Source organism: Armigeres subalbatus, chromosome 1 (genome assembly GCF_024139115.2).
Source record: "Armigeres subalbatus isolate Guangzhou_Male chromosome 1, GZ_Asu_2, whole genome shotgun sequence".
Classification (NCBI taxonomy): Eukaryota; Metazoa; Arthropoda; class Insecta; order Diptera; family Culicidae; genus Armigeres; species Armigeres subalbatus.
The window spans coordinates 71,004,365-71,016,255 of record NC_085139.1 but is presented as its reverse complement, the minus strand read 5'-3'; the positions used below and the strand labels follow the sequence as shown (position 1 = coordinate 71,016,255).

The window sequence follows — 11,891 nt, the reverse complement described above, 5'->3', positions numbered from 1 at the left end:
CATTTTTCTGTTGGGATCTTGGGCGTAGGTTAAAATAAATTAGATATTTTTTTTCCTATGTAAATGTTAGAAAATCCATTTAAGGATAGAGCTTTAACTACGGGTTTCTTGCTACTTTGTGAAACATATCCATTTTAGAATCGTTCGCGTAGCGGAAGCAAGAGATTTTACATAAAACGCGAGGTTTCATTTGAAAACATATGTATTTTAACATTTTTATCTAGTTTTACACTGTTAGGTGGATAGATTTAGCCAAAAAATTGCATTTTCCTGCATAAATTGGCGATTATTACTTCGTCCTAGGAATATCAGACCCAAATAACCACAAAAAATAGTTTTGGCCATGAATTGGCTTATTTACTCCTATGTGTGTCGGTGGGATAGTTCCTTCTCTTCTATATGGAGCGAAATAATTGGCTGAGTGTACTATATTTGGTTTTACGTAGTTTACGTCGAGCGATCGTGTCTTGTATACAACCCTAACCCCTATTCAAGCGACATATCAGGACAGGACATCGTCATACACATCGATTGCTTCGTTCAAACCTGAAATACCATGCGCCTCCATATTGATCTAAACCTTTCAACCAAATGTGATCTCTTCGTGCAAAAACGCATACAAAGTGAAATTAGACACTTCCGAAGGTAGGATCGAAAAGGTTGCCGAACGCCTTGGAATTCGGAAAAAAGAGAAAACTTCCTATGAAATGCATGTTGAGCGATCTTTTAAAACCGTACCTAAATTTTTTATGTTTTCCACCAGATGTAGCAAACATTTTTCTCTCATTTTTACAAATTTTAATAAATCTACTGATGTGAAGCTCAAAGAATGAGTATATATTTTTGCTACAAAATAAAATTGTTGCACCTCAACCGGCTTAAAATTGAGAGTGTTGCAAAAATTTGAAGTAAACTGCGAATTTATGGTTTTCTAGTATGCAATTCAATTAAGGTGATACGGGAAGCACGAACAATTATCAAATCGTCATCATTTCATCATTGAATGCTTAACTTTTTTTCTACAACAAATATGATATTGAAAATGTATCACCGGCGCGTACTTACTCGCAATCTACATGCTGATACATTTACAGTTACATCAAACAACTGAAAACCGAAATACGCCGCTCCTAAATAACGAGGTGACATTGTTCGAAAGAGACAAAAGATAGGAAAAATAATACGGTGTATAGTGCCTCCCCGAGTCACCTTAATAAACTCAACAAGAAACATAAAAATAAAACATGAGTTTCTGAGGCTTTGTCTGGACTTCAGATTATTTTACATTGTTAGAGCAGTACAGATTCGCTTGCAACTATAAGATATCTGTCGTAACAATTGGTGCAAACGTAATGAAACCATTAAAAATAAGGTTCATTGACAATGGAGTTTCACATCTGCATACCGTAGATAATGTATACTTTCCCACATAAATAGGTTCCGTGCACCTACCGAATACAAACATGCCCACAAAGAAAAATATATTAACCCAAGTTTATTGAGCTCAATATTTGTTTACTCAATCAAGTATCATTAGAACTGATGGTCATTCGTGACATGGTTCTAATTTACCCACGAAAAACGCTCCCCGAGCCAATTTGCCACCGAACCTGAATCAACATTGCAATAAAGTACACAGTAATCAACCGTCTCACAATTATTGCAATTCCACACACGAACCATCGACGTCGCATTATGCTCGGAGAATGGTGTGGCATCCCGAAGAAAGCTGCCATCCTGTTTCAATTCACCAGAGCCAGACATACCGATTTCTCGGCTGCACCCATAAATAGCATCTGTGCCGTGCACCCAAAGCCGGAATTCTGCACGATGACGACGACAACAACGACGTGCAACTTCTTCTCGCAAGTGCGGCTGCTGCTGATGTCTTTCCATTATATTGGCAATACCTCTGAAGGTACCTTCTCGGCTTGCATAGTCTGATTTCTCGAAGACCTCGCTCGCTCACGTCAGGAAAAACTTCATAACAAATCTAATTGTGTATGGGGGACGGGAGGGACGATACTGGCAATTCCTTGGTCCTCTGGTTGCCAGCCCCCGTTGCCGTTGATGCCCATTATGACTAGAGCTGGTTCGGCGTATAACTGCAATCCGATTCCGATTCCGTGCCAGAACAAAATTTGAAATGAAGCCTACAGCCAACCGCATAGGTTGCTGTATTGTACCTCTAAGCACCAAAACACAGCCACACAAACCCACATGTCTTAGCCTCACTGCTCCCCGAAAACCAAGGAGTGCCAACCGATGTGCGATTGCGGTGGCGGCGTTCGATCGGATTGAACCGGGAGGCTCCCGCCGAGGAGGACGGGACTTTCCCGAGATTGAGAACGAGAAAATTGCTTGTTTCAAATACAAATCACGCTCCAGCATGCGGTTGTTTTATCGTCATTGCATGATCCAACTACCGAACGGGGGGCGGATGCAAGTGGGACGGCCGAAGGGTGTTGAAGGAGTTGCTTCGTCCTCCGCCCGGCCGGCGTCGCTTAGTCGGTTTCGAGATTGCTAAATATGCCTGCTCCTTATGGCTCTTCCAACAAATGGGACGAGACACGTACCTACAGGGCCTGATGGGTACTCATCGTCGTGGCTGGAAGACAAAAGACAAAGAAGGTGGATTGTGATTCGCTTTTTGCGATGATTGGCTCGTGTGGGAGGTATTCCAACCTGAGACTACCCGAAAGAACTATGTGAGACACATTGCAGTTGTCATGTCTTGTGTTGACTCTTTTGCTCCAGTAAAATGCTGTGTGTTCGAAATAGGTATCTGTTACGTGAATTTGTGTTTTGCTTGTTTAGTTGCAGCGTTCTTAAATTTGATATGAAATTAAACCGCCTGCCCTTTGGGTACCACTCAAATACTGACATATTTTTCGAGTTAAATCTTTTACATGCACTGCCATACGCATGTGAATTTTAAAAAAATGGTAAATAAATGATTATCAATTTTGCTAGGAGCGTATATAAGGGCGTATGCATGACAAAACGGTTTACTACATTTTCAGCAATGTAAAACACAAAACAAGCAAAGGTTTAAACTTTACTTTTCGCTTTTTCTACTTACAGTTTATCATCATCGATCATAACTTTGTTTTGGAACCACAATGTGAACCAAATGGATGTGAATAAGCCATCTCCCAAAATGCAGAGAAAAGGTAAGCGTCCTATGAAATTCCGTTTCAATCCTAAAGATTAACATTTAAATTTTCTAAACATTTCCGGCAATTAAGAAGTCAGCTGCAAATTAATTTCCACCTACAAATAAATTACTCAACCTCCTTCCACAATGTAGCAAACCGCCTCGTTTACTCTAACAAACCGTGTTCGCGGTCCGCAAAGGCACGCTGCCATCTCGAATTATTCATTTAAGGACGTGCAAAATTGTCAGTCCATTAACAACTGTGACAGAGCTGTTTCCAGTCTCCGAAGACGTCCCACCAGTCGTCTCCATTAGCACGAAGAAAAACACCCACCGGCAGTGGAAGACGTCTCCCCGCAATACCCTTATCGTTCTTTCCCTGACCACCCTCTGCTTCCTTCAGTCAGCATTGCTGTTGATGGCCGGAATCGTTATATTGGGGCAATGTTGACTGGTGTTTTGTTTATGTTCTAAAAAGCCCTCCATCGCGCGTAACATGCCACCAGATGGAAGCAACAGGCCTCTCGTCGATGTCTGTGCGTCGGATGATTTCCGTTCGAATAAAAGGTCGGAAGGAAGCAACCGTCCAATGATGCCTGGTTGGATGATAGACGTCGACATGGAAGATGACGACGGCGACGACGCGCTTCGACCAACATTAGGCGATGCTAATTTGCGAAATCAATTAGATCGCCCGGCAGATGATGTGCGAACACAGCGGAAAAGGCGCTTAAATTAAATGAACCTTTAAGAAGACCGACGGAATTTTCGTTTATTGCTTTTTCCCACCCGTCCGGAACCGACAATTTGCGCATTCTGTTCTGTGCCATGCGGTTGGTTATTTCTTTAATCTCTGGATGGTCGAAGGTATTTTGCTGCTCTTGAGCACTCCTTCCTGTATAATTGGAAATGACTAAAATGAAAGCTCCATCTGTAGAAGGAAATTTACAATAAAGAAATCAGAGTATAAGAAATAAATACAAAATTTCCACAAATAATGAAAAATTTCTATTTCCCACAAAACAAATATAAATTAACACCATTGAAAGAAAAAAAAATTATAAAGAAATCAAAATGATTCACGTAAAAAAAATATAAAATTTCAATGACAATGACGTTTCCCGAGAGGTGAAAAAACGTATTGCTGCAGCGAATAGGCCCTTTTACGGATAACGTAACCAGCTTCGGTCCTGCAACATGCAGACGGAAACGAAATTTGCTCTATACAAAACTCTGATTCTACCAGGGCTTATGGACATTAAAAGATGCGGACTGGAGACCTTTCGGGGTTTTCGAGCGAAAAGTGCTGCGTACAATACTCGGAGACGTACTGGGAAACTGGAAGAACATGGCGCAAGACCGACGATTATAGAGAACTAGAATACGCCAGGCATAAGTGTATCGACGCTGTAGCCAACCAGGTATCCATATGAATTTCAGAAGAAGTTCAGAGTGAAGTTCTGGTGAGTTTGCGAGGTAATTTTCGTAGAGTTTTCGAAGAAAAGAGATCTGAGTAGAATTTATGGAAGAACTCCAGGGTAAATTTCAGGAGTAATTTCTGGGCGAGCATCTATGAAAAATTCTAAAAACATCCTGAGGAAGTCCTGGAGGGAACTTCAGTAGAATTTCTGGAAGATTTCGGAGGAATTCCTGGAAGAACTTCTCAAGGAAATCCAGGAAAAAAATCTGAAGGCATTTCCAGCCGAATTTCTGGATGAACTTCCGTAAGAATTCTTTGAAAAACTTCTGAAGGAAATACTAGTTTCTCCCGAGGAATTCCTGGAGAGGTTTCCGGTGAAATTCCTGGAGGAACTTCCGTTGGAATTCCTGAAGGATCTCCCAGCAGAATTCCTGGAGTAAATTCCAGCAGAATTCGTGGAGAAACTTCCAATGGAATTCCTGGAGGATCATCCTGCAGAATTCCTTAAGAAACTTCCCTGAATGAACTTTTGGCGAAATTTCTGGAGGAACTTCCGGCTGAATTTCTGGGGGCACTGCAGGAACTTCCCAACAAACAATTTATCACTTGTCATAAGACGAGTTTGTACCATCCCATTTAATTCCACCACTTAATTGTACCTTGACGGATGATCATGGGTTCGATTCCCAGCCCCTCCACCAAACCCTTGTTAGTCGCCTGAGGTGCAGCCCAAACGGTGGCGTTTTGGGGTGCGCGTCTTACCGACACGGCTGCCCGATGACGACTGACAAATTGTTCTTCTCAGAGGCATTCCTCTAACGTACCCGGATAAATGGCAACCGAACAATGCAACGAGCAATTGGATACACGATACGGACAAATGGACACAATGGACTCACGATGCGATGGATCCGGCAATGATATAACAATAATGTCTAAAAATAGATTCTGTGTGGATTCTGTACAGCAGAATACCACAGTAGATCACGGCACAGTAGCGGTTAAGTAACACAGAGTGCCTGCCAAATAAAGAAAGGAATAAAAAAAAAACTTCCGGAGGAATTCGTGGACGAACTTCCGGACGAATTCCAGGAGGAATTCTTGGAGGAACTTCCGGCGGAATTCTTGGAGGAACTCCCGGAGGAATTCCTGGAAGAATTCCTGCAGGAACTCCCGGAGGAATTCTTGGAGAAATTGATGGAGGAGCTCCCGAAGGAATTCCTGAAGGAACTCCAAGAGGAACTTTTGGACGAACTTCTAGAGGAATTTATGAACGAACTGGAGGAACTTCCGGAGGAATTCCTGGAGGAACTTCCGGAGGAATTCCTGGAGGAACTTCCGGAGGAATTCCTGGAGGAACTTCCGGAGGAATTCCTGGAGGAACTTCCGGAGGAATTCCTGGAGGAACTTCCGGAGGAATTCCTGGAGGAACTTTCGGAGGAATTCCTGGAGGAACTTGCGGAGGAATTCCTGGAGGAACTTCCGGAGGAATTCCTGGAGGAACTTCCGGAGGAATTCCTGGAGGAACTTCCGGAGGAATTCCTGGAGGAACTTGTAGCTGGCACTGGTCGATCTCGGAAAAATGTGCGGCTTAAGCGCCACTCCGTTAAGGGAGACCGCACATTCCTTTTTAATTTGCCCGGTGAGACTCCGCTTAGGGCGAGTCCATTGATTATTTCCGAAAAAGAAAGTGATCGAGCCAGCGCATCTACTTCCTTCACCTGAACTGGGTATTTTACCTTATGCAACCAACCAAAACTGTCACGCTACGAACTGTTCCTCCAAAGATCCCGGTAAGACGTCACACATGCCCAACAAGCGATACAACTTATGCTGTACGTTATTTTCTCATCATCGGAGATTCCACCCGTTTCCGCAAGAGGCGCGACTAGTATGGAAGAGACAACGCAAATACGCAAGACGCCACATTCATTTGCGCCACGCAACACTAATTAATCGACACGCAGTGACTAAACCATATTTCTAACATCTAAACTGAACAAACTACGTAGGTACTCCATGTATTGCTGGTAATAAATAACAACATTTATTTAGGGAAAATCATGGCCAAAAACAAGGAGATTTATTATAATAGCATGCTTCTATTTCGTGGTGTACGTACAACCTCCGTACGTACGTACAATCGACGATGCGGCGACCGATCTAGCTAGCCATGCACCCGGGTGGCTTACACAATAGGGTTGGGGGTGTTCCGAAAACTACGTGTACACGTTTTATCTTTAATCCCACTCAACCGAAATGGTTATTGAACGTCGGGACGATTGTCCATCTGTCTTGATTCCTCGACCTATGGTCGGCAAAAAACTTTCCTCCGAGGCGTCCTCACCGGACGCCCCACTCCACAAAAAAAGATCGATTGGAATAGGCGACTCACCGATTAGCTGCAGTAATTTGACGATGTGCTGCTGTGGTGTATGCGCTCCTGGTACGTTGCGCGGTAGGGTGGGACTAGATGCCGGTTTAGTCGCGCTTCCACGTGGATGAAGACTTTCGCGGGGGGCCGTAGGCTGAGTCTGGCCACGTTGTGGCTATTGATGACCACTGCAATGGGATAGCGGCGTGTTGGCGGGCCGCTGGCTTCTGATGGCTGCAAGAAGCCGCACTCTTCGCGTCGAAAAGCAGGAAGCGTCGCTAGCAAAATAGATATAGCCGTAGGCTATTCACAAGCATTTAGCACATTCACACATTTTCTTAACAAGCAGATTAAGCACTTTACCTGTCGCTTCTTCTTGAACGCACACACTTTGTACAGCCTATTCTAAAGATAACTTTTGTTCTAAAGACTAACAAAGAAACAATGAACAGATTAAAATTAAGAAATATAGCCACGTCACTGAACTCACATTCAACGGTTATTCGACTCGGACAAGCTCGCGACACTTCTACACTCAGATTAGAGAAGGTGACTTCGGCCGAACTAAACGGAAGTTCGATTTTCCCGCGATCATCTTCGAAATAGTTCGGTAGTGCAAAAGTTTAAAGTTGGATGCTCGCTCAGTTTCGGTTTTGATCGTGAATCTTTTCCCATCTTTCTCAAAGATAACAAATGACCCTGACCTTCGCGAATGCTCTCCTGTATTATGGCCGTCCTCGCGAGCTTTCCCTAATGAGTTTTTCGTCTAATTTATGGCGCAGAATCTACTACCTCATTGGCTTTCGTGTCGTACCAGTTGATAAGGTTTTACTCAACGGCGAACTTTGACCAATGCTCATGAATTAATCATTCACTAACTACCCATTCAATAACATATTATTCAAATCTATAATTATTTATTTAGGACGATGGAGCGTAGGCTACAAACTTCCGGAGGAATTCCTGGAGGAACTTCCGGAGGAATTCCTGGAGGAACTTCCGGAGGAATTCCTGGAGGAACTTCCGGAGGAATTCCTGGAGGAACTTCCGGAGGAATTCCTGGAGGAACTTCCGGAGGAATTCCTGAGGAACTTCCGGAGGAATTCCTGAGGAACTTCGGAGGAATTCCTGGAGGAACTTCGGAGGAATTCCTGGAGGAACTTCCGGAGGAATTCCTGGAGGAACTTCGGAGGAATTCCTGGAGGAACTTCGGAGGAATTCCTGGAGGAACTTCGGAGGAATTCCTGGAGGAACTTCCGGAGGAATTCCTGGAGGAACTTCGGAGGAATTCCTGGAGGAACTTCGGAGGAATTCCTGGAGGAACTTCGGAGGAATTCCTGGAGGAACTTCCGGAGAAATTCCTGGAGGAACTTCCGGAGGAATTCCTGGAGGAACTTCGGAGAATTCCTGGAGGAACTTCCGGAGGAATTCCTGGAGGAACTTCCGGAGGAATTCCTGGAGGAACTTCGGAGGAATTCCTGGAGGAACTTCGGAGGAATTCCTGGAGGAACTTCGGAGGAATTCCTGGAGGAACTTCGGAGGAATTCCTGGAGGAACTTCCGGAGGAATTCCTGGAGGAACTTCGGAGGAATTCCTGGAGGAACTTCGGAGGAATTCCTGGAGGAACTTCGGAGGAATTCCTGGAGGAACTTCCGGAGGAATTCCTGGAGGAACTTCCGGAGGAATTCCGGGAGGAACTTCCGGAGGAATTCCTGGAGGAACTTCCGGAGGAATTCCTGGAGGAACTTCCGGAGGAATTCCTGGAGGAACTTCCGGAGGAATTCCTGGAGGAACTTCCGGAGGAATTCCTGGAGGAACTTCCGGAGGAATTCCTGGAGGAACTCCGGAGGAATTCCTGGAGAAACTTCCGGAGGAATTCCTGGAGGAACTTCCGGAGGAATTCCTGGAGGAACTTCCGGAGGAATTCCTGGAGGAACTTCCGGAGGAATTCCTGGAGGAACTTCCGGAGGAATTCCTGGAGGAACTTCCGGAGGAATTCCTGGAGGAACTTCCGGAGGAATTCCTGGCGGAACTTCCGGAGAAATTCCTGGCGGAACTTCCGGAGAAATTCCTGGCGGAACTTCCGGAGGAATTTCTGGAGGAACTTCCGGGGGAATTTCTGGAGGAACTTCCGAAGAAATTCCTGGAGGAACTTCCGAAGAAATTCCTGGAAAAACTTGCGGAGGAATTCCTGGAGGAAATCCAGGAAGAGGTCCCAGAGGAATTTCTGGAAGAAATTCCGGGGGAATTCCTGAGTGAACTTCGAGAGGAATTCTTGGATGAACTTCTGGCGGAATTTTTGGAGGCACTTCCGGAGGAATTCCTAGAGGAACTTCTGGAGGAATTCTTGGAGAATCCTTGGGAAAAATTACTGGAGGAACCTCCGGAGCAATTCCTGGAGGAACTTCCGGAGGAATTTCTGAAGGAACTTCCCAAGAAATCTCTAGAGGAACATCCCGAGGAATTTCTGGAGGAACTTCCGGAAGAATTCCTGGAGGATCTTCCGAAGGAATTCCTGGAGGAACTTTCGGAGGAATTCCTGGAGGAACTTCCGGAGGAATTCCTGGAGGAACTTCCGGAGAAACTTTCGGAACACTTCCGGAGGAACTTCCGGAGGAATTCCTGGAGGAACTACCGGAGGAATTCCTGGAGGAACTTCCGGAGGAATTCTTGGAGGAACTTCCGGAGGAATTTCTTGAGGAACTTCCGGAGGAATTCCTGGAGGAACTTCCGGAGGAATTTCTGGAGGAACTTCCGGAGGAATTTCTGGACGAACTTCCGGAGGAATTTCTGGACGAACTTCCGGAGGAATTTCTGGAGGAACTTCCGGAGGAATTTCTGGAGGAACTTCCGGAGGAATTTCTGGAGGAACTTCCGGAGGAATTTCTGGAGGAACTTCCGGAGAAATTCCTGGAGGAACTTCCGAAGAAATTCCTGGAAAAACTTCCGGAGGAATTCCTGGAGGAAATCCAGGAAGAGGTCCCAGAGGAATTTCTGGAAGAAATTCCAGGGGAATTCTTGAGTGAACTCCCAGAGGAATTCTTGGATGAACTTCTGGCGTAATTTCTGGAGGCAATTCCGGAGGAATTCCCAGAGGAACTTCTGGAGGAATTCTTGGAGTATCCTTAGGAAAAATTACTGGAGGAACTCCGGAGCAATTGCTGGAGGAACTTCTGGAGGAATTTCTGAAGGAACTTCCCAAGAAATCTCTAGAGGAACATCTCGAGGAATTTCTGGAGGAACTTCCGGAAGAATTCCTGGAGGATCTTCCGAAGGAATTCCTAGAGGAACTTCCGGAGGAATTCCTGGGGGAACTTCCGGAGGAATTCCTGGAGGAAGTTCCGGAGGAATTCCTGGAGGAAGTTCCGGAAGAATTCCTGGAGGAAGTTCCGGAGGAATCCCTGGAAGAACTTCCGGAAGAATTCCTGGAGGAACTTCCGGAGGAATTGCTGGAGGAACTTCCGGAGGAATTCCTGGAGGAACTTCTGGAGGAATTGCTGGAGGAACTTCCGAAGAAATTCCTGGAGGAACTTCCGGAGGAATTTCTGGAGCAACTTTCGGAGGAATTCCTGGAGGAACTTTCGGAGGAATTCCTGGAGGAACTTTCGGAGGAATTCCTGGAAGAACTTTCGGAGGAATTCCTGGAAGAACTTTTGGAGGAATTCCGCAAAGAACTTCCGGAAGAATACCTGGAGGAACTTTTGCAGGAATTCCTAGAGGAGCTTCCAGAGAAGTTTCTGGAGGAGCTTCCGAAGGAATTCCTGAGTGAACTTGCGGTGGAATTTCTGGAGGCACTTCCAGCCGAATTTCTAGATCCGGAAAGGAACTATTCTTAGAGGAACTTCCGGAGGAATTTCTGGAGAAACTTCCGGAAAAACTTACGGAGAAATGCCTGGAGGTAATTCCGAAGGTATTCGTGGAGGAACTTCCGGAGAAATTCCTGAAGGAGCTTCTGGAGGAATTCTTGCAGGAACTCCCGGAGGAATTCTTGGAGGAATTGCTGGAGGAACTCCCGGAGGAATTCCTGGAAAAACTGCCGGAGGAACTTCCGGAGGAATTCCGGATGAACTTCTGGAGAAATTTCTGGACGATCTTCCGGAGGAATTTCTGGACGAACTTCCGGAGGAATTCCCGGACGAACTTCTGGCGGAATTCTTGGAGGAACTTCCGGCGGAATTCTTGGAGAAACCCCCGGAGGAATTCTAGGAAGGAACTCCCGGAGGGATTCTTGGAGGAATTGCTGAAGGAACTCCCTTAGGATTTCCTGGAGGGACTCCCAGAAGTACCTCCGGAGGAATTCCGGATGAACTTCCGGAAGAATTTCTTGACGAACTTCCGAAGGAATTCCTGAACGAACTTTCGGAGGAATTCCGGACGAACTTCCGGAGGAATTTCTGGACGAACTTCCGGGGGAATTCCTGGACGAACTTCCGGAGGAACTTCTGGCGGAATTCTTGGAGGAATTTCCGGCGGAATTCGTGGAGGGACTCCCGGAGGAATTCTTGGATTATTTGCTGGAGGAACTCCCGATGCAACTTCCGGAGGAATTCCGGATGAACTTCCGGGAGAATTTTTGGACGAATTTCCAGAAGAATTCCTGTACGAATTTCTGGAGGAATTCCTGGACGAACTTCCGGAGTAATTCCTGGAGGAACTTTTGGACGAACTTCCGGAGGAATTCCTGGAGGAACTTCCGGAGAAACTTTTGGAGGAACTTCTGGCAGAGAAATTCCTGAACGAGCGTCCGGAAAAATTGGGAAGAATTTTCAATGTATGAAATGAGTTCACGCCGTTCCACGCCGCCACCGATAAATTTTCAATCGACGCACAGGTCTTCTCCACACATAGTTTCATCCTTTTTGTGCCATCATCAATTACAATAAGAGTAGCCTGTATGAAACGAACAACCTAACTGCTATATATAACAGTCTATTTGATGG

General features: G+C 45.4%; 1 long non-coding RNA gene across 1 annotated transcript; it reads right to left on the bottom strand.

The window, feature by feature from the left end:
• Positions 1-6,857: 6,857 nt before the first annotated feature.
• LOC134211688 (uncharacterized) lies at positions 6,858-7,483 on the bottom strand. Its single transcript, XR_009979071.1, has 3 exons — positions 7,442-7,483; positions 7,315-7,381; positions 6,858-7,254 (listed from the first exon to the last, which is right to left on the bottom strand). It is a non-coding gene; the product is annotated as an uncharacterized LOC134211688 (long non-coding RNA).
• Between the last annotated feature and the right edge of the window lie 4,408 nt (positions 7,484-11,891).